General features: G+C 45.0%; 1 protein-coding gene and 1 pseudogene across 2 annotated transcripts in view; one reads left to right on the plus strand and one right to left on the minus strand.

Moving 5' to 3' along the window:
• Positions 1–23,917, minus strand: part of KCTD2 (potassium channel tetramerization domain containing 2) — a 201,822-nt gene that overhangs the window by 75,555 nt on the left and 102,350 nt on the right. The gene's annotated exons all lie outside the window — the stretch shown is intronic.
• Positions 1,028–9,961, plus strand: LOC147702142 (cleavage and polyadenylation specificity factor subunit 4 pseudogene; annotated as a pseudogene).

Below are 23,917 nucleotides of genomic sequence, written 5' to 3' on the forward strand. Positions count from 1 at the left end.
ATTTAACTACAGATATTGGCCAGTGGCGTAACAAAACTTGAGGGGGCCCCCCCTGCAAAGCACATGGAGGCCCCCCCCAGCAGCCCGGCACACCACCTACAACTTTGCCCCAACACCAAAAAATCTGATGTATTTTGATCTAAAACCTCCAACATTTAATGTTAGTGCCTCTATATTGTCGTGCTCAAAGGTCTAATGAGAAAGCCTATGGCTGAAGAACAAAGAACAACTATGAAGGGTCTGAATTAGAATTTACATTAATAGACAATAACTTGAAACTTTGAAAGACAAACCCAAACCTGCAGTTCCATAAAAACTCGACTGACAATATACTTGAGAAGTACACAAGATATAACTCGGTATCCTGTGAAATTCAAGAGAAATAGACTGGTGAATTATCTGAATGCCAATCCCTAGCGACTGTCAAAGGTTGTGCATGACAACATGAACTGAAGAAGCAATTTCAGTTCCTACCATCATGTCTTTATTAGTAAGCATTACAAAACAGGCAGAAAAACAAGGAGGAGGTTGAAAACTGTTTGGATGCTTCAGAACATTGATGCAGATGTTTGTCTGAATTTATAATTTCTGTAGTGTAAACAATGCTTAATACAAGATTGAAGGCACATGTATTACAGCCAAGGCAAGCAATACCATAAATAACCCGCATGTAGAATAAAAACAAACCATATCAGCAAGTACCTAATGACAGAATCTATACAAACTGTACTTGGTAAAGCAAAACAAATGTGCAAATACTTCCAAGTGCATAATAAAGCAATCACCAGTCCAGTAACATAAAAAAAGTATGTTTTATAAAAAAATCCAACTTTCTTAAATCAAGGTGAAAGTACTTTCAAATTGCATGATAAAAACAAGTCTAGCAGTATGCAAAAATGAAGCCAGGTTAGTCAAAGGCACTGTTGGAAAAACTATTGAATATACAGCTGGCTGGGTTTCTTAGATCTACCCACGCCTTTCACAGTACGGGTTCAGGGAAGAACAAGGGACTGAGACCGCATTGATCATGGCAGCAGAGGAGCTCAGGAGGGTAGTGGATGCAAGTGGGAAGGCTGCCTTGATTCTTCTAGACCTGTCGGCAGCCTTTGACACCGTGAATCATGGTATACTCTCCTGACACGTATAGCAGAAATAGGATTGCATGAATCAGCACTTGCATTGCTCTCATCATTCATGGAGGGAGAGAACCTTTTCAGTCAAAGTAAGGGACCATATATCTAAATCCTTTCAGTCTCCCTGGGGGGTGCCACAGGGCTCATCCCTGAGCCCCACCCTCTTTAATATTTATGTTGCTCCATTAGCAACCATCACCAGAAACTGTAGTTCCTTCCCGTTTCATACGCAGATGACACCCAGATAGTGGTGTCAATCTCCCTCAACACAGACGAAACAGCGGACAAGTTTAGCAACTGCATGGAAGAAGTCAACCGCTGGATGCTACTAAACTGTCTAAAACTAAACTGTGATAAAACCGAGGTTATGCAGCTGGGGGTAGAGCCCAGCATTCAGTCACATAAGTGGTGACCTGACAGCTTAGGTAACTGTCCATCACCAGTGTACAAGGTTAGGAATTTGGGCTTTGTATTTGATTCCAAATTAACATTTCAAGCCCAGATTAACAAACTCTCCTCCTCGGTGTGGTATATCCTGAAGTTGATAAAAAAGCTCTTGCCATTTAATCCCGTAGAAACTTGTAAAACTCTGGTAACCATGTTGGCTATATCAAGGTTGGACTACGGAAATGCGCTGTATGCGGGGCTACAAAATCAACTACTGTTAAAACTCCAGCACCTTCAAAACGCTGCAGCTAGGCTTGTTTTGGATATCCCCAGGTCCGAGCCGGCAGCCCACAGACTCAGAAGCCTTCACTGGCTCACAATGGAGAAAAGGGTAAAGTATAAATCGGCCTGCCTGGCATATAAGGCTCTTCAGGGGGTAGGTTCCCAATTTCTAAAAAACAACCTCAAACAATATGAACCATCAAGGAAACTCAGATCAAGCAAAGCAAAGGTGATCTAAACCCCCGGATTCAAACAGCCAAGATGGGGAGGGAGAAGTTTTCTGATGCATACAGCTAAGACCTGGAACCAAATTCCACTATCAATAAAAAAACAGCCAGTCGAACAAGTTACTTACCTTCGGTAACGATATATCTGTAAGAAACATTAGTTAGTGTTAGATTCCTTACCTTAGAATATCCCCAGGCGTCAGTCTGGATCCGGAAACTTTTGCGTAGCAGTACCCCTGCGCGTCGGTAGGCGTCGTCTGCAGGCGTCCCCTGCGGCTCCGCATCCGTCGTCGGCGTCGTGCGCCGTGATGACGTCGCTGGAGTATATAGACGCCGCCTCCGCGCGCTGACGTCAGCTCTTTGTACACAGCTTTTCCGCGCCAGAAAACGCAGAGCCATGAGAGAACCAACACTGGTGCCATTTGAAACTAGGGCCCTGAAAGGGATGTCCTTAACCCTAGGTATCAGTTCGCAGAACGGGGAGGATGGGTGGGTTCGGTAAGGAATCTAACACTAACTAATGTTTCTTACAGATATATCGTTACCGAAGGTAAGTAACTTGTTCATCTGAAAGAAACACGTTAGTGTTAGATTCCTTACCTTAGAATAGATACCCCAGCAATACCAACCCCGGTGGTGGGTCTGCGAACCAATACATTCCTACACCAGAAAGTCCTGGAGGACAGAACGGCCAAAGAAGCCATCCCTCCGGACTTGACTGTCCAGGCAGTAGTGCCTCGCAAAGGTGTGCAGCGAGGCCCACGTAGCCGCCTGGCAAATGTCCTGCAAAGGGACTCCCCGGCCCAGGGCAGTAAGAGCCGCCGTGGCCCGAGTGGAATGGGCCCTCAGCCCAACAGGAGGCTCCTTCCGAGCCAAAGAGTAGCACGCTTTGATGCACAGAACGACCCACCGAGAGATGGTTCGTTTACACACCGCCCGTCCCTTCTTCGCACCCACGTAGCCAACAAACAGTTGGTCATCCACCCGGAACTGGCGTGTGCGATCCATATAAAATGAAAGCGCACGTTTTGGGTCCAGACGATGGAGCCGCTCTTCATCCTTTGAAGGATGCGGAGGCGGGAAGAAGGAAGGGAGGGTGATGGACTGCCCGATGTGAAAAGCAGAAACTACTTTGGGCAGGAAAGAAGGTCTAGTCCTCAGAACCACCTTGTCAGGATGAATGGACAGGAAAGGAGGTTGGACAGAAAGAGCCTGGAGCTCACTCACTCTCCTGGCAGAGGTGATGGCAACCAGGAAAGCCGTCTTCAAAGTCAGGAGACGAAGAGGGCAAGAATGAAGGGGCTCAAAGGGAGCACACATCAGAAGGTAAGAACCAGGTTCAAGTCCCACTGAGGCATCACAAACGGAACAGGTGGATACATGTGTGTGATGCCCTTCAAGAATCTCGTTACAATCGGGGACTTGAACAAAGAAGGCTGGATTGGTAGGGGGGTGGGGGTGCGGATGGTGTATGAGGGGGAGAGATCTGTGTCTGTGATTGAGGAGTGTGTGGTAGCTACCTGGTGCTGAACTAGGTTAGAAGGGTTGTGGGTAAGAGCTGTGAAGTCAGGGGTGGTAGGATTGGAGGTGATAGGAGTGGAGGTCCGAGGATTGGAGAGGTGCTCTTTGAAAGTGGGGAACAGGTTGTCTAGTATATATATAATATATAAACTTCTTTATTCGGCTTATTCACAAAGAAAAACCATAAAAGAGACATTAATAAGTACAAATTACATTTTTACATACGTGTACAGTTAAAAAAGAACGATTTCTGGGAGATTCGTACAAGAAGCAAATAAAAAGAAGAAAATTGTTTAGAACCATTTCATTTCGTCAAAAATAAGGTTAGGAGATAGTTATTATAGGTTTTGCCTATGCTTCATAATACATTTGAAAAAATTGAGAACGAAGTAGCACACAGTTTCAGATTCAAGCATTTGGAGTCTGAGAAATGCCGGCCTACATTGTCTGAGACCCCAGCTCCTCAATATAGGGAGTAGCCACATTTTTCTATGTGGATGATTGAATTTGCAGAACATAATCACGTGTAAGTTAGACTGGTTTGATTTTCCATCACACGGGCAAGGGGGAAAAATTACATCCCATCCATTTTTCATAGGGAATGCAACCAGTCTAAAAAATGTGTTCAGCCTGAGTCTTGTCATCAGCATTCTCTCGTAAGTTGTTATCTGGAGTGTTAGATAAAGGTGAATGCCATACGTAATTTGTACCATGTTCGCATGGACTACCGCAGGTTTTGATGATTCAGATACCAGTCTTAGAGTCTCCAGGTGTCTTAGAGCTAGTTGTTTAAGAGCTCTCCTCGTGAGGTCAGTTATTGTCTCTGGTTCAAGATAGTGTTTCTCAAGCCCAAGATCTTTAAAAAAAATTCTAACATAGGAAAGCCATCTTACTTTTGAGGACTTATCAAGGGCTATTGTGTCAGCCTCAATGGACTGGGTCAGCGTGTTCTTGTCAGATGTCCAAATGCGCTGCCACAGCATCAATAGTTCGATCTTGAGTAAGTCCTCTAGGTAGGGAATTCCTAGTTCCAGATGTGAGGCATAGGTTGAAGTGCCTTTTGGGGTGGCTAAGAGAAATCTGAGGAAAGCATTTTCTGCTATCTGAATGGAGCTGGTATCCATGTGTCCCCAGACACCAGCACCGTACGATGCAATGGCCTGACATTTGGCATTATAAATTTTCAATAGCTCCACTGGGGCCCTTTGCCCTAACCTCTGAGAAAAGCTTGTTAATGCCGCTATTGATCTTTTAAATAGATGGCATCTTGTTTCTACTGCTGGCTTCCATGTCAAGCGTGCGTCTATCATGATACCAAGGTACGGGTACTGGGGAGTAACCTCTTTTACTCCTTATTTCCTGTTGCCTGATATCATGACAAAGGTTTTCTTGACATTTACCCATAAGTCCAGGCCACCCATGAAGGTCGTATATCTATTCAGGGAGTTCTGAAGCTCTCGTGGAGTACGCGCGAGGATGACAGCATCGTCCGCGTAGAGCAGAGCGGGAATCAGGCGCTGTTCTATGCGTGGGTGGAGGATGAGTGTATGTTAGTGGTGGTGGGGGTGCAGGTAAGGTAATGGGGGCTGAGAATGGGGGGGGGGATGGGATTGGAGATGCTCCTGTTGTGGGGAGGGGGAGTTAAATTAAGAAAGGTGGTGTGTTCTGCGTGATTAGTTAGAGGGTGGTAGTGGGGACTGAGAATGGGGGGGATAAAGGGAGGGATTTGTCGTTGTGCGTGTCGTTCTGGTGCTGAACTAGGTTAGACGGGTTGCGAGTGGGAGCTGTGATGTCAGGGGTGAGAGGAATGGGAGTGGTATGAGTGGAGGTCCGAGGGTTGGTGGGGGGGTGGGGGTGCGGATGGTGTATGAGGGGGAGAGATCTGTGTCTGTGATTGAGGAGTGTGTGGTAGCTACCTGGTGCTGAACTAGGTTAGAAGGGTTGTGGGAACTGTGAAGTCAGGGGTGGTAGGACTGGAGGTGATATGAGTGGAGGTCCGAGGATTGGAGAGGTGCTCTTTGAAAGTGGGGAACAGGTTGTCTAGTAGTTCCAGGTTCCTGTCTGTGGATTGAATTAGGACAATCCCGTTATTGTAGATAGTAATGGTGGCTCTGCCTGGGAAGAGTTGGGATGGTGTGATGGAGAGTGTTATGCCATGAGCGGATTTCCTGGTGGTGGAGACGGTGAGTAAGGTGAGGAACGCTTGCTTTTCTCCATTGAGCTCTGCGTATGGTGTGGAAGATGAAATCGGTGTTCAAGGATCCATTGACCGGGGAGAAGTAGGTGTCGCTAAAGGGGGTTTCAGGGTGGGACCTTAGGAAGTTGTGTTTAAAGCGTGTAGCGGCTTTTTTGGTGAGTACAGGTGGGTAGTTGATTTTGTATGTGTGCTTGCCGACGGGATCCATGTTAGCATGGCGGTATAGGTAGGTGCGGGAGGGTGAACAATAATGATAAACAGGAATAAAATACAAATGCAAACAATAAGTTACATGGATCAAAAGCGATCGGTGCATTACAGGAGAAAAAAAAAGTGAAATGGGTGCAGGTTACAAAAATGTACAAAATACAAGTAGAAGTATAATACTGATGCTATACGGGAACAAAATACAAATGCAACCAGTCCAGAGGAAAAAAGTGAAATGGGTGCAGGTTACAAATATGTACAAAATACAAGTAGAAGTATAATACTGATGATATACATGAACAAAATACAAGTGCAAACAGTAAGTTACATGGATCAAAAGTGAAACTAGTGAGCAACCAAAGTCTATGAGGTAGCAATCGGTGCATTACAGGAGAAAAAAGTGAAATGGGTGCAGGTTACAAAAATGTAAAAAATACAGGTAGAAGTATAATACTGCACTAAAAGCAAGAGAACGTCCTGTGTACTTTGGACCATGGAGACGTTTTCTTCTTCTATGACTGTAGGCTGGTATCGTTTGTTTGTTTTACAAGAAGTGCGCCTGGTAGCGATGTCTCTCTCCCGACTCCACAAGCCAAGGTGCTTCATCCGGTAGTGGAGTACCTCAGGGCATACAAATGATTGTGTTCTTGGACGATAGCCTTCTTATGGTGCAATGCCTGTGGACCTTATCCAGACAGCTTCAGTAGGCGGGGCCTCTTTTACAGAGCCTAGGATTTATCATCAACGAGAGCAAATCTGTTCTCAAACCTTCTCAGAAGGTGACGTTTCCCGGTTTGTGGTGTATTCCATACACATTTCTGAGTCTGCTATCACGCAAAATGGCCAAGATTTGCCACAAATTGCGACAGCCTCCAGACCTTATACCTCCCTTTGGCAACTAGCCAGGTTGGTGAGCCTTTTGTCCTCATCCATTAAGGCGATTTTTTCAGGGCCACTGCATTATTGGGCCCTCCAGGGCCTCAAGGCGTACCACCTGAGGAGAGGATTGTCATACGACCACTCTGTCCCTCTCTCGGCAGAGGCCAGGGAGGAGATCGTGTGGTGGCTCTCCCACATGGAGGCATGGAACGGTCGGCGATTTTCAGCTCAGTTCCGGACCTTATCATAGAATCCCACACCAGCAGGTCAGGATGGGGCGATCGGTGTGGGGATTTTTCCACCGGAGGTGTTTGGTCATTGGACAAGCAGAACCTTCACATCAACTGCCTGGAACTTCTGGCAGGCCCTATTGTGGTACGATGTTGGACCAAGGACAAGGTGCGTTCCTGTGTCCTTCTAAAGATGGACATATCTCCGCAGTTCGGTACGTCAACCGTTTGGGAGGTCCCCGGTCTCGGGCCATGGCGAACCTAGCAAAATATTTTCGGGGTTTCTGCTTGGATCACCACATTTCAGTCACAGCAGAATACCTTTGGGGTCACAATAATCAGATCGCAGATTGGCACTCAAAACATCTTCACGACTCCAGTCTCTGGAAACTGTCCCCCCAGATTTTTCACTGGGTGGAATCTCTGTGGGGACCGTTCTCGGTGGACCTCTTCACGTTCCGTCTGGACCATCAAGTCCCACGCTTCTTAAGTTGGAGACCGGATCCAATAGCTTTGCCCAAGGACGCCTTCCTTTAAGAATGGAGCGGAGAGAGGGGTTATGCCTTCCCTCCTTTTTCAATGATCAAGAGGGCGGAGGCCCAGATCCGCCGACAGGGGGCAGAGGTGATCTGGATAACTGTATGTTGGAGATCGCAAGTTTGGTTTCCAGTTCTTCTGGAACGTTCTTGGGATTTTCCAATCCTACTCCCCCGGTTTCCTCACCTGCTTGTGATCCCAGACGGAGTTGCGCATCATTTGGTCACCCAAGGGTCTCTCCTTCTCATGGTCTGGCGACTTTCAGGCAGCGGTGGTTGTTGCTGGGCCTTTTGAGACAGGCTGAAGTCCTCTTGTCAAAGGCTTGGGCAGATAGTACCACAAAACTCTATTGGTCCACCTGGACAAGATGGGTTTGTTGGTGTCTTCGAAGGAGTTTGGATCCCCTGGTGGCAGGTGTCGTTCCAATCTTGAATTTCTTGGCAGACTTAGCTTTAGAGGGGCTGGCGTATCATTCAATAAACACGATACGGTCTCCTATTTCGGAGGGTTATAACCCAATTGACGGTGCTCCGATAGGGGAACATCCGTTCGTCTGCAGACTGCTGTTTGGTATCCGGCTTTCTCTGCCTCCGGAACCACTCTATTCTGTCTTATGGGATGTCAACCTCGTGTTGAACATATTTTTATCTTGGCAACCGAATAGGTACCTCTCATTGAAGGAGATTTCAGCCAAGCTGGCAATGCTTTTATGTCTAGTCTCCTAAAGGAGAGTTTCAGATTTCCGGGGTCTGGACATCTTGGCAAGAGTTTTTTCCCAGGATAAGGTGGTATTCACAGTAGGTCGCCGGACTAAATCTCAAACTCTGACGGTTTCATATCCGGCTTTTCAGGACACCCCAAAATTATGTGTGGTAAATTGTCTTAAGGCATATGAGGAAATACTCAATAACTCAAGAACTCCGCCCTCCGGGCAAACAACAGCTTCTTATTGCTCTCAGAAAACCGCACAAGGCTGTCTCTTCCCCCACTATAGCCAAGTGGGTGTGTTGGGTTATGCAGGAGGCGGGTATTGATACCAAACAATTTGGTGCCCACTCAGTGAGGGGTGCGTTGGCCTCGAAGGCGTTTTTGCTAGGGGCTCGTCTGGAGGATTTAATGCGTGCAGCGGATTGGTCCTAGGACTCAACCTTCAAGAGGTTTTACTTTAAACCGGTTTTGGAGGTGGCTCAGTTGGTGGTAAGTAAGCTTTAAACTAGCATAATCAGACCCTCCAGTCCTGACATAGAATAGAAATTTGCTTAGCACCTTAAAGGTAAGTTTCAATTCTATTAAGGACATGAGGCGAGGATTATCCCACTCGGAGCACAGTTGGTGCAAACCCACCTGTATGATGGTAAGTGACCAATTCATATTTCTGATGAGTTGTAAGTTGTTTTAGCTATTGGGTTTCTCGTAATGCAACTGTTGAATATTTTACATTGCATAGAGAGATATAGTTTCTCGAAACACTTACGTTGTCTTTGTTTTTGTTTTTTTAGGAGACAATGGTTCAAAACAGGACCTGTGATGATTTGGCGTAACTCCTGCGAATGAAGAGGAAGGACGGACAAGGGACTTTGTACTACTTGGTGATGGACATAATGGAAGACTACATGCTCAGATGCCTCCCTGGATGTTATGGGAGTAGATGTTTTTCACTGTTTGCATTTAAAGATTCTGAGTTTATCTTTCGGGCTGCTGTGAAATATATTATTATTAAAGCAGAGAGAGATATAATCATAATCCTTGCATCCGTGTCCTTAATAGAATTGAAACTTACCTTTACAGTGCTAGGCAAATTTCTATTCCTCCATGAATATGTTATGACCAAGATGCCAGCATGTTACTTTTACGCTAAGTCTGCAGAGTGCTGCAACAAAGTGTCCATTCCTACACATTGACCCGGAGTTGAAGATCAAAGATTGCACCTGGTATGGCAGAGGCTTCTGTAAACACAGTCCCTTTTGTAGACACCATCACACTCGAAGAGTCATCTGTGTTAATTACTTAGTGGGATTTTGTCCAGCTGGGTCCAGCTGTAAATTCATGCATCCTCGTTTTGACCTACCTATGGGCACTGAACAGCCACTGCTACCTCAACCTACCCCAGCCATGCAAAAGAACAACAGCCAAGTGTTAAACCGGTCATTCTATCTGATCCAACAACTCACAAATCTTGTGTCTCCTGTAAGTGTGCAAAGAACATCCCAGTCCAGTGGAGTGGGACAGTACCAATCAGCTCCAATGGGAAGCAGGGTTCCCCAGCCTCTAGAACAGGTCATCTGTTATAAGTTTGGAGAACGAGGACATTATGCAAACAGATGCACAAAAGGACATTTGGCTTTCCTCAGTGGCCAGTGATCACCAAGTCCTTTCTTTAGAGTGCTTCAAGAGAAATGGAAGTGGATCCAATGCACTATGTTGACCTGACATTGTCCTTGCAATGACTGCTCCTTCCGCTTCAGTTTTCTGCGGATATTGATGGAGCTGTGCCCTAGAACTGAAAGCAGAGAAGCATAATTTTAGTTTTCAGATTTTTTATTTTAAGTTTCTTCCTTTACATTTTAGGATTTTGACTTTGAATCTTCCTTGCCTTGACTGTCCAACTGCCTAATCAGTAGTGATGCTTGATTTGGCAGCTGATTTGATCCATCCTCGTTTTACCCCCAAAAAACCTTTGTTCTCATCTTATGGCTACAGCTGTGTCCAAGTGCCCTTGAGCTCCCTACTAAGGAAGGATGGGGCCTCGAGCACAAATGCTGCTCAGTGGGAGCGCGGATAGTTTTTGGAAGAAAGAACTTCACAACAACCTGCATAGTATGTCCACGGAATCTATCTTGCATTGAAAAGTCATTTCCACATAAAAAAAGATTGCCATGCTTGCTGATTTGGTGAGATGTCAGCTTGATGTTGTCCACAATAGTGTCATGCCTGTGTTCAAGGAAAATGTGTTCCACAAATGATGATGTATTTTCACTCACAAGTTATTCTTGTATGTAAAAATAAGACAGTCTTTGCACTTAACTTATTTTGGATGGTACCTGTTTCATCAGCATTTTTGGCTTATCTGTATAAACCTGCTCTTCCTTAAAGAAAGCAAAAAATAAAGTGAATGCTGGTGGGCTGCTGGAAAAAAAGCATAGGAAATGCCTGAACAAAAAGCATTCAACTCTTAACTGCTGTTTGGGGTCCTTGGCCATATATTAGCTTTCAGCCACATTAAAGCTTGCCAATATCATACAACTACAATTTTTCACTGACAGAAGAGTTCAATTACTCTAGAAATAGGATGTTGGGAATATTTTTAACCTTTTAACCAGTCTTGGGTAATTGATGTCCATTTTTGAGAAAAGGAAAGTATGCTGCGCCTGTTTATAGTATACTTATTCACACAAAAGCAGGTGTAGGTTAACTTTGGAGAAACGAAAAGTGCACTGCAGCTGCTTGCCTTCATCAGCATCAGCTTTGATGAAATTGTTCCTCGGGCAGGTTGGAAGGTGTGGCATTCCAAGGTGTGATGAAGATCCTGCTTAAGGCAATGCTAGCAAACTGTACCAAGTCCCAAACTGCAAATATGAAAAGTTTGATCCCAGCAGCCAATCTGAGAGCGGTTCTAAAATCTGGCGACTTGATTTTTATGACACACCTAAGACTGGGATTGGTTTTTCATTTAGTTGTTACGGTATTTTTGTACTGTGAAGCAGAAATTAAAACAAGTCATCTAAAAAAAAGGGGGGGGGGCCTGAGGATCAAATTCCTTTCTTTTAATACTGAAAAGGAAATTGGCACTTTTAGGCTCATCTTGAACTTCATGGTAGAGGATCAGACAGCATTTTTTAGTTATAGCACCTCCATTTCACAATGCATGGAAATCCAATTTCTGCCTGTTTAGAAAACCGTTGCAATCTAAGTGCTGTGCAGTTTTTGGCCCTCCCAGCAAAGAAATGCAACTGATATACAGCCTTTGGTACATGTTTTAAAGATTTTTGTTTTAATCAAAATATTACTTTTGAAAAAGCTGCTCTGCTGAAAATAATTCTCATTAAACATTGTCAAATGCAGTTTCCCTGAAGGGACGCTTGATGCTTTGTGTTCAACTACAAGAGGACTGTATTAGTTCCCATTGTACAGTTCTTTATAAACAGTTGAATAAATGTTTTTTCAGGCAAAAAAAAAAAACAACGAGAAAGAGATAGAGAGGAGAGATGGCACCAGTGTCTTTGTTAGGAGCCAAAACAGTAGCAACTAACCTAGCAAGGGAGCATTATTTTAAAATAAAAATGGCACACACGCATCTCGCACAATAATGCTACAGGAAAATAAAAACAAAACAAGCATACAATTACTGTAGGATGCCAATTGTCAAATTGGCAGCTCAGCAGCAGGAGCCGGAAAGCAGCAGTAGGAAAGTCCTTAAGAGCTCTACAAGTAAATGAGCAGGTTGTTCACTTTAACAAACGGGCTCCTATTTCTTGAAAGCTGCCCGAATATGGTTTACTCTGCCAGGCAGGAGGGAGCAACAGAGGTGATGTTAGTGGGGAGGAATGTCGTGGAAATAGACGAGTCACACAATTGCAACAGAGTGCGCCAGAGGTATTTAAGGGGAAGCAAGCAGTAAATGAGTGATTGACAGCAGGAAAAGTCATGCACTCCCAGAAAATGCAGGCACAGAAGAAAAACAAATAAAAAAAATAAGTAGTTCCCTGACGTCAGTCGGGGAAGGATACAAGTCATCCAGTGAAAAACCAGATAAAGAAGCTATGCTCCTAAGGAGGAACAAGTAGAGGAAGGAAAGATATTGAATAAGAAGCAAGCATAGAAGATTGACAAGACTGTCAACCAATAATGAGCAATGGACTGTGCCCCATACACTCAAAGTATTAGTATTGTCACCAATAGGTCAAACTACGGATATCTAAGGTGAGACCAAACAGGAACCATCAATTAAAAATGAACCGTTTTCAAACTATGTAAAATTAGGTGAACGTTTTTGAGACACTTTTTCCACGTAAAAGATTTCATTAAAAAAAAGTTTTTCAAAATGTATTTTCAACTATCAAGTTTTTTATATTTAATAGGCACAAAGCAGATAAACAGGGATTGTTCCAGCTGCAATCAAACAAGAGGAGATGGCTCCTCCGGCACTAGTGGAGGCATTGCTTTGTTTCATAGCCACAGAGAACAATTGATGGACAGAATGTTGAACAATGTCAAAAATCACCCCAGTACAGAGAGATCTCGGCCTATAGCCATTATTGTTTTTGCTCCCCATGCCCGAACTACCAAGCCAGGTCCTCCATGGACCGTACACAAGCATCCTAGAACCGGGTTCTAGCCATCACCCCATATCAGCTAGGCTAGCTTGAATCCAGTGGCACAGTGAGCCCGGGATCTGTGTCTGTGCATACCCGGCACACTTTGGGTAAAATATGGATTTAGGCACAGCTCTTTGAACTGGGGTGAATGTTTGACAGTGTTCAACATTCTGTCTATCAATTGTTCCTTTTGCATTTGTCACCCCGAGTGGGATGGGTATGCCCAGACATGGGTCCCTTGCTCTCCATGCTGCTGGTGTCAAGCTAGCCTGGCTGAGGAGGGGCAAAACCCTGATACCGGTCCCAGGATGCTTGTTTCCGGTCCAGGAAGGATCTTGTTTGGCAGTTCAGGCTGGACTGTTCCCATAAGGCACAAGGTCAAGACTGATTTGCATATGACTGGGTCTAAACTGGGGTGGCATGGTGAGTAAAAGAACACTGAATTTTACCCAGATCTCTTGAATGGGGTGAATATTTGATTTGATCTGCATTCCGTCCATTACCTGTGTGTCTTCTTTTTCATAGTCATCAGTGAGCCTGGAGCCATAGAAATTCCTAATAGTGCAAAAAAAAAACGATTGCTGCCACAAAAAAAGATCCCTGGCTGACTAGGGCTGTGGACCTTGATGGAATATATAGGCAGGCTGAAACATGACAGGATAGGAAAGGTGGTAGATAATAAAAGAACAATATTTATTTATTTGTGTTTTATAAAGCGCAAACTTGACCCGTTACGGTATCAGAGCGCTTTACAGGACTCACAAGATGTATACTAGAGACTTCGAGGGGGGTGGTGGACAAATTTGGTATAAACATAAGTAAACTTGACCCGTAAGGGTATCAGATCGCTTTACAGAATTTGCAAATTGTATACAAGAGATTTAGTGGGGAGGGGAACATTTGGGATAAACACAGGAAAATACATTTTACGAGAAACAGAAGTTCCCAGATCCCATGGCGGGGTGCCCGGAGTAGCCGGGTGAATGGCAACAGGATAGACACAATGAGAGGTAGTAGTTGGAAGTAAATGGAAGCGGGAAAAGGTCGCTGAGGTGATTTTAAGTCAATATTTAGCAGTGGAATTTACCCATTAGGAACAATTTGGCATCCTTTTTAAAGCATCTCAGAGATGGAGTTCTTCTAATGGCAGGCGGGAGTGAGTTCCATATTCTTGGTGCGGCCCCAGAGAAGGCCCGATTGTACGTTTTTTTTTTTTATCCTAGCGTGTCGGTTGGAGAAAAAGATCTCTGGCGGAACAGGAGTTTCTGGCTCCTCAGGATATCAAAAGTTTCTGGGCAAGAAATGCTGGGGAGTTTGAGTAAAGGGCCTTATGCGTGATACATGCCAATTTAAGTTGGATTCTGGCCTCAAGAGGAAGCCAGTTCAGAGCTTTCAGATGTGATGAAATATGATTGAATTTCCTTGAGCCTGTTCGTAGTCTGGCGGACAAATTGAGGCAGGCTTTCAGTAGGTCTTGGGTAAACCCGAGTTGGTAGATCAGCCATATTCCAGTCTAGAGATGACAAGTGCCTGGACTGCCATTTTTAGGTCGGGAGTGTCGAGCTTTGCAATTCTCCCCCTGAAAACAGAACGTCGCCTCCCATTAAATCCTAGAGAACTAGGATTACAGGTAAGTAACTTATCCTTCTCTTCCAGGGGCTACTCATCAATAGTCAAAAGCATAGAATAGCAAACTCATACCCACAATCCCGCGGACGAATATCAGTATAGTTACATCATAGTAAAGATTTCAAGAATAAATCATTTAAACAGGTTCCTTAAAAAGGCTTGCCCAAACTGAGCATCCACCCGAGTATCAGAAGCTAAACAGTAATGGCGAGTAAATGTATGCACTAATCTCCATGTGCAGCTTTACAATCTCTGCATTAGGAACATTTTAAAGAAGAGCCGTGGTACAGACCTTTCCCCTGGTACAGTGAGCCTTTGGTTTGCCAGGGAGCTTTTATTGGACAACTGGTAAGACAATGTAATGCATGAGACAATCCATCTAGAAATGGATTGTTTGGAAGTTGCACACCCAGTATTAATGAACCCAGAGTTTAAAAACAGGCGGTCTGATTTCTTTAACGCCTTGGTCTTATCTAGGTAGAACTTCAGAACCCTTTTTAGGTCGAGCTCGACCTGCATTCAAGGCGAAGCATTGATTGCTGTCTGCTCGACAACTATTGTCAGCCGTTTCTGGGAATGTAGACACGAGAGGGGCACGAGCGCAGATTTCACCTCGTGGGCGCGCACAGTGCTGTGCCCATCTCGTGCCTCATATTCCCGTGCACAAACACACACACACAGCCACACTCACGCATGCGCACATACACAGCCGCACGCATACACAGGCACACACACACTGCATACACACACGCACCCCCCCTTAAACAGACCCACGCGCACACAGACAGACACACGCATAGACACACTCGAACACACACAGACACACTCGCGTACACCCCTCCCTCCCCCTCCCCCTCCACTCACTGGGCTCTTTCCGCGTGTCCCTCGGCAGCCAGCATTCAGCGTGCAGGGTTCCAGGACGTTCTCACGGCAGTTCCTGCCTGTTTCTTTGCAGGCCCCGCCCACGTCCCAACGAAGGCTGCCTGACTTCCGCTAGCTCTTTCGGCCACGAAGCAGACAATGCCGGACACGGGTGAGTGGCGACAATAGTCCCCTTCAGAGGTGTTTGGGTGCTGCTTGTTATTCCAGCCTACGCTCTCTTGTTTTTAGTAGTGTCCTTTTCCTAGCAGAAAGCAAAAGCAACCGACTACAAAGGCAGTAAGTCACTTTAGCCCTTTACGAATGATAGTCGTTAATTTGGAAATTCAAGTCAGGCTTTGTTGTGGGAAAGTTGTGCACGATTAATTTAGGGTCCCTAGCCAAAGGTAACCGCAGCTAAGAGAGCAGACAGCAATCCAATTAAAAGTGAAACCCAAGAGGCAGAATGTTAACTCATCATGTGCAAATATTATTGCGGTGGATTACTAGGAGGATAATTGGCCTTAATGCGAGATGTTGCCGTCTTCAGTAGTGTTTAATTTTAAAAAAGAATTCTGTGCCAGGGCTCTCGTGAGGGGGCCGCTGCAGATCCTCTCACGTCCTGACTTGCTCCTCCTTCCCACACCACTCCCACATCGAGGCTGCTTCCACCCTCCCACTGCCCAGTCAGAACACTTAAAATGCTTTCATTTTTCAAACGTGTAAAATATTTCATTGCAATCACTTCATTTAAAAGGGTGACACAGACGCAACAGTATGTGCATGTAAATTAACTGATGCATGTTGTCTCAGTGTGCACATATGCATAGGTATGTAGGAATGCCTGTGTGTGCTTGTATTGGTGTATGTGTGTGTAAATGCATCTTCTCTTGTGCGCGTGTGTGTCTGTATCTGTGTGTGTTGTGCTGCAGGTGTCTGTGTTTTCAAATGTGTACATGTGTGTGTGTGTGTGTGTGTGTGTGTTTCTTTGTATCTGTGTGTGGGGACGGGGAGGCAGATGAGATTGTGTTCCATGAGTGTGCATGTTCTAGCAGGCTGTCTCCCCTCCTCTCCCGTCCTCACCTGCTCCTGCTTCCCACACCACTTCCACGTTGAGGCTGCAGTCTGTTTTTATTTTTTCCAGCGCAGTCTGCCTCGGCTGCAATTTATTTATTTAAATATTTTCTCGCAGTAGCTGGAAGGGCGCTAATGCATTAGACTCTAACTTATCATATTGTTGCTGCAAGCACACAGCATGAAGAATTGTATCTTTAAGACCCGCATCCATGAGCCTTGCGATCCCAATCCGTGAGCTGAGCCTAGTTCTCTTTTACCTCTGGATTACCGTCCTAGCTCACAAATAGCTGCTGCTCCAGTACGGCCCCCACCCACCCTTCTTGTTCATACTTTAACTTTTAGATAACAGTCGTCCTTCAGTATTTGCCAAGGTTTGGATACGTTTTTCACCTTTTTAATGCTAACTAAACTTTTATTTAAGAAGTTTGCAAAATAGCATGTAGAGTTACCACTGTCCTCCAGGTCACTACGCAAGTAGTTTCCTGTCCTGAACTTTTGTGTTACCTAATAGAGCATACTGGATGTTGTAGTTGTTTGGAATCTATAGACAATTAGATTAACATCCCCAAAATCATGAATTTCTAGATGAAAAGTTCCGGACTGGATATCGTGCTGCCTTCATTCGCTTTCTTGCCATTACCAATCTTTATTTTAGAGATGTAGCTAGTAATTGTGTTTATGGAAGACTGCTTCTCCAGCACGTTGTTTGCAGCCCCTCCATCCCCCATTGCTTTGTTTACCGTGTCTGCATTCTTGACTACTACTGGTGGACTTATGGGGGCCGGGTCAAAGCATCTAATCTTTATGGCTGTTGCCAAAGGAAATCGAAGTACTGCTGGTCTGTTGGTATGTGTTTGTGGCATGTGCGCGTCCCCACATCTGCTGTTGCCAGGCATGCAACCCCCATTGGGCTCAAATGGCCCACTCGATCTCTCACTCTATCTATCGCCCTAACTCTATCTATCGCCCTCACTCGATCTCCCTCACTCGATCTATCGCCCTCACTCTGTCGCCCTCACAGCATCACTCTGTTGTCACCACTCAACAACAACTGGTTAAAATATGTTCTCTCAATGTTTCAAGCTTTATTACAAATGTCACAAAAAGATGTTAATATTTCACTTCTGTTCTTGGATTTTCGTCACTATAAAATACACTGAACATAATCTTCACAAATGTTATTTTACAAAAGTTTAAGCTATTGCCATTATAAATTACAATAACTTTTATTGAAGTATTAATTATTAAACTAAATACATATAAGTCACATAAATACAAAACATATTGCATTACAAATGCTATAAGTGTCACGTTTGCTAAAGTTAAAACTATTGGCATTATAAATGACAAAGCTGGTAATTTCGCTATTTTCAAAACCAACACATAAATAAAAAATGTGTCATTAACAATACCAATAGCTCAAACTTTCCAAATGCGAGACCTATTGCATTGCAAATGCTTGTTGGGTCTAGCGAATGCAAGGCCCTTTCTGGAGGAGTTGAAGGATTAGGAAAAAAGGTCAGGAGAGTAATAGTCTGGTTAATATGAAAATCCGAGATCACTTTAGGAAGAAAACTCAGATGAGTTCTAAGGACCACCCTGTTTGTATGAAAGATGAGATCAGGTTCTTTACAGCACAAAGCTTGTAACACACTCATTCTGCGAGCTGAGGTGATGGCCTTTAAGAAAGCGGCCTTCCATGACAGGTGCTGCAGAGAGGCTTTGTGGAAAGGATCAAAAGGGGACCCCATCAACCTAGCAAGAACAATATTAAGTTCCCATGGAGGGGACAGTGATCTGATCGATGGATATACTTTTCTTTTTGTTAAACAAACCCTCAAGGAAGTCTCTAACTACATGTAGTTGAAAGAAAGAAACCTGCATAGGAGATTTTCTGTAGGCTGTAATAGTGGCTAGATGGACTCTTATAGAAGAAAACTAAAGGCCTGACTTGACCAAGTACAATAGGTAGAGTAAAATCACCGTCTCCTGACCCCAAACATGATCATGGTCATTATTAATGCACCACAAGTAAACGCCTCCACTTGAAAGCGTACTATTTTCTGGTGGAAGGTCTTCTCGCCTCTTTAAGTATGTTCATACAGTCTGCGGACAAATCTAAATGTCCATACTGGAGGACCTCAGGAGCCATGCCGTTAATCGTAGAGATGAGAGGTTGGGGTGGAACACCTTCCCCCTATTCCTGGATAACAAGTCCGGTCGGCATGGTAACCTCCTGTGCGGAATCCCTGATAGTTGAAGCAGATCCAGGTACTGCCACTGGCGAAGCCACTCTGGTGCGATCAGTATCATTCATCTCCGGAGGAATGAGCAGAATTGGAGGAAAAGCATAGGTAATGTATGCGACGATTTTATCAAAAGGGCATTCCCTCTAGAACCTGGTTGGTGAAATCTTGATTCAAATATGGGGCATTTTACGTTTGCTGCGTCTGCAAAAAGGTCGATATCGAGCACTTCCCATTGGCGAAAGATGTCCTGCGCAATGTCGTTGTTTAGCACCCAGTCGTGAGCTTCGACAAAGTCCTGACTCAGAGAGTCTGCCTGGATGTTGAGAGTACCTGGGAAATGAATTGCGGAAATGGTCCGATTTCTTGCGAGAAGCCATCCCCAGATGGTCTGAGCTTCCTGAGAGAGGGGTGTCGACCTGGTTCCCCCCTGTTTGTTCAGATAATACATGGTTATGGTATTGTCCTTCTGAATCAACAGGGAATGTGTATGGAAAGAAGGGAGCACTGACCTGAGCACAAGATGTACCGCTCTCAGTTCTAGCAAGTTGATGTGGTATCCCTGCTCTGTCTCTGACCAGAGTCCTTGTACCTGAAGAGGCCCGATATGAGCCCCCCAACCCTGTAGGGAAGCTTCTGTGACAATTGTTTGACTGGGAAGGTCCTGATGTAAAGGAACTCCTTTGAGAAGATGTGAATGTTTCACCCACCATCTGACTGAATCCATGGCTGACTGAGGGAGAATCACCAAGTCTTCCCAGCGGCTTGAAACTTGTGACCACTGGTCTCCAGAGATTGCGGCAGAGGATGCATTTTCAGTCAGGCATGTGGGACAATGAGGATGGAGAACGCCATCAAGTCCAGAAGTGAAGACAGTTGCCTGACTGGATGGTGAGAACGGAGGACATTGCAGCACTTGTCGTGTTTTGAAGATAACCTCTCCTCCGAAGGACACACGCTTGCACTTATGGTATCCAGGGAAGTGCCCACGTAATGGATCTTTGGAGTTGGATTGAAGATCGACTTTTTGTAATTGACTTGTAGGCCCAGATTACTGAGCACTCGTATGCAGTAGGAGAAGTGACTCTGAAGCAGAGTGGGTGAAGACCTTTTCAGCAACAGGTCGTCCAGGTATGGATAGATGGAAGAGCTTTTGCTTGCGAAGAAAACCTGCAGCTACTGCCATGCATTTTGGAAACGTATTAGGGGCTGACTTGAGCCCAAACGGTAGGACTTTGAACTGAAAATGTTGAGATGCTACCTGAAAACGCAAGAATTTCCGATGTTTTCTGGAAACCGGGGTCTGGGAATAAGCGCTTTGCAGGTATAGGGAGCACATCCAGTGTGTTGCAGTAACTGTGGAAAAATCTGGTGCAGTGCCAACATCTAAAATTACTCTTTGCGTATGAACTTGTTCAGAAGCCTCAAGTTGAATATTGGTCTGTACTCTTGGATCGGACCCCTCTTGCATACCAGAAAGTAGCAGGAATAAATTACCTGTCCTTGCTGCAGAGTAAGAACTACTTCTATAGCGTCTTACTTTAGTAGGGTTGACACCTCCTCTCGTAACAAGTGGTGATATTGAACAAACTTTCCAAGAGGTGTACTGACAGAGGTGGGGATTTGAATATGAACAAGTAACCATTCTCTACGATACTGAGTACCCACTTGCTTTTTATGATTCTTCTCCACTCGTCCAGGTGAAAAACAATACTTCCCCCTACCGGAGTGGGTAAAGGAGTTGGGGGAAGCCAGGGCTCATTACTTAGCATGTTGTTTCGCTGAGGAAGGTGTCCGTCTTGTAGCTCTCCTTCCTCGACCCGGTCTGTGCTGATAGTAATGCGGCCTGGATTGTTGTTGTTGCGTCGACTTATGAGGGGCCTGTACCCTCAGTTAGAAAAACCGATGGTGGTATAGTCGGTACTTGCATCTAAAGTCTTTCCACTTCTACAGGCCGACCGCTTTTAGAGTGTACAACTCAGTTCTCATTTTGGACATCTCGTCATCGGCTTGAGTGCCAAACAAGTAAGTACCATTAAAAGTAAGATTCATATTCCTTCTTTGATCTTCCGGTTTGAGGCCAATGAGACGCAACCAGGCCGAGCATCTGGCACAAATACCACAGGAGTAACCAGGTGCAGCCAAATCTGATGTATATGCAGCTGCGCTGATGACCTCGTTTGCAACCAGATCACCTTCCTGCAAGATTTCAAGAAAGTCCTGCTGGTCTTCTTTGGGTAACTTCTCCGTGAATCTAGATGAAGAGTCCACAAAGACCTGTCATACCTCCCAAGAAGTGCTGAGGAACTAGCCACTTTCATGAAGGATGCCGATGTACTGCACATTCTTTTCCCCAGCGACTCCATGTGTTTACTCTTCTTCTCCGGAGTGACTGCAGAGGATGATGCTCCAGGATGTGTTTTCCTGGCTGCTGCCACAATCACAAAATCTGGTGGAGGATCTGATTGTAGGAACAGTGGATCCTGGTCAGGTGCCTTGTACTTTTTGGAGATACGTGGAGGGGCAGCATCAACCACAGCTGGAGTTAAAAAAAAAAAAGTCTGGAGCGCACTTTCAAGCTGACCAGGAATGAAAGCTAGTAAGGGCCTTGCAGAGGACCGATGGTGTAAAGTCTTGAATATAACCGATGCCGAAGTAGTCGGCACAGGAATGTCAATATTCAACTTGTTGGCACCCCTGTGGAGGACTTCATTAAAAGTCACAATGTCATCAAAAGGAGACACTCTGAATGGGGGTGGGGAGGGTAGAGAAAGGGTTGGTGAATAGTCTCTCACAGAAGACCTTGAGGATGTAGACCATGAAGGAGACCTTCGTCTACTTGTTCTTGATTTGGAGGAAGGCGAAATCTAGACTGCTGAAGGGGTGTTGTGGAACCAGAATAGCGAGCTGGAAGAGACCTAGCTCTCCCTGGTGACCTGTTTGGAGTGGATTTAGTTGGTGAAGCAACAGTTGAGACTCTGGAGGTAGAGTATGTTTGAGAGTAGTCAAAACCAGGACTTCTGGGTGGAACCCTTGAATGTCAAAAACAATGTGGAGCCATCTTGGCGAAAGGTTAACAGGAGGTGTCTGTTTTTCTGCAACCGGCGATCCCTCTAGTGTGATTTGTACTAAATTGATGCCTTGAAAAGAAGATGCTTCCCTCAATGTCAACCATATGGACCTCAATGTCGATCCCAGCTTTCCTAGTAGCTCCACTAAAGACAAGAGTGGTCTCGGCAACTGGCATGCCAGTAGCCTCCGAAGGGTTTACTTCTCTCGACGTCAAACTGCAGCCAGAGACACTGACTGTGCCGGACTCGACATTGATCGCCTGTGTGGCTGCGGCGGGGTCCTCGACGTTGACCGCCTGTGTGACTGTGGCGGGGCCCTCAACGTCATCATTCTTGACGTCGGCCGTGCTCGCTGTGACAACGGTGGGGATCTGAACATCGATCGGTGCCTCAACGTAAATTTCTTCAACGTCGACCCAGATTTTGACATCGATTTATGCCTCTCTGGTATAACGTACTTCAAGTCCGAAGTAGTATGCCTTGATGTCGACTTGCGTTTTGACAGTAGAGACTCTGAACACCTCGACGGCGATCTGTCCCTCGACGTTGTAGCATGCCTTGCCTGTTTATCCAATGCGGATTACGATGCTATGGGAGGTGGGGGGCAGGGGGGGAGTGACAGTCAGGGATCTGCTTCCTTTTTGATGCTGGAGAAGCAGAACAATGTTTCTTCAAAGTTCGAACATGCCTGGAGAAGAGGCTATGATCCGATTGCAAAAAGATGCTACCAGTTATCAATTAAGAAATATCATAATGCGATCCAATCTGAGAGGGCAGCCTATTACTCAGATGTGATTAGAAACATTTGCAACCCTCTTAAAAGTGTCTTCTCCACGCAGTGGAGATACTTAAAAAACAGAGATGGGTTGATAAATTCTGCTCTACTTATCATAATGCTAATATTAGGGGGGTGATATTTATTTTTTAAAAAGCTGCTAAAGCCCAAATCTTGGATTGCATAGAGGACCATACAGGGAGATGGTTGATAGTGAGAGTTCAGTTGGCGGGTCAATGCTATACCTTGGTGGGTTACTATGGCCCAAACTCCGATGATCCATCACATATGGACGCCATTAGGAATCACCTGGTACTTTTTCAGGATCCGGTGATCTGGATGGGCGACTTTAATATCGTGCTGAATCCTAAGTTAGATAAATCAACAAATTCGAGGGCCTGTAGTACACCAAAGTCTAGGCGAACTCTTACAGCAATTATGACTCAGCTAGGCTTGGGGGACCTATGGAGGGACAGAGAGGGCAGTAAAATGGGGGTTTCCTATCGGAATAGTCGCTTCAAACACATATCCAGAATCGACTACGCTTTGTTTAGCTACAATTTAAAAGATACCTTAATAGCGATAGAATATCTCCCGTCTCATCTGTCAGACCATTCGGCTCTTGTCTTTTCACTTAGAACCGACAGTAGGAAGGAACATCTATCTTGGTCTTTTGACTGGACACTCCTACTTGAAGAAGATGAAGTTAACTTCCTGGCCGCAGAAACAACTGCTTTTTTAAAAATTAATCTTGAATCCTCTTCTCCGGCAGTGGTCTGGGAGGCCTTTAAGGCCTTTTTAAGAGGGTGTATTACAAGTAGGGCCTCATATCGGTGTAAAAAATATAAGGACATGATAGCCAGTTTGGAACAGGAAATGAAGGGCATCGAGTTAAGTTTAGGACAGTCTCTAGGTTCTCTAGAGGAGCAGTCAAAATTGGCTGAGTTAAAGCTCCAATTAGAAAACATCTTACAAGAGAGGGTTAACAAAAGATGGAAAGCAAGCAAGATCTCCCATTTTGAGTTCGGAGAGGCCGCGGGTAGAGTACTGGCCTGGAAAATAAAATCGGACCAAGCTCTGAAATACATCAGAGAAATCAAGGTGGAGGGGGAGGCGGCACCAAGAATATCTAATCAGGAGATAGGTAAAGCCTTTTTTGAATTTTTCGAGGCAATCTATAAAGAAGAACTACCAGATGACCAGACGGCAAGAAACACCTGGCTGAAAGGGATATTGCTTCCAACTCTCTCAACAGCACAGAGCAATAGTTTAGAGACTATAATAACGGAGGAAGAAGTAAGGGGAGCAATAAGGGAAAGCATCTGGCCCAGACGGTCTTCCTGGGG

Source organism: Lissotriton vulgaris, chromosome 7, assembly GCF_964263255.1.
Source record: "Lissotriton vulgaris chromosome 7, aLisVul1.2, whole genome shotgun sequence".
Lineage (NCBI taxonomy): Eukaryota > Metazoa > Chordata > Amphibia > Caudata > Salamandridae > Lissotriton > Lissotriton vulgaris.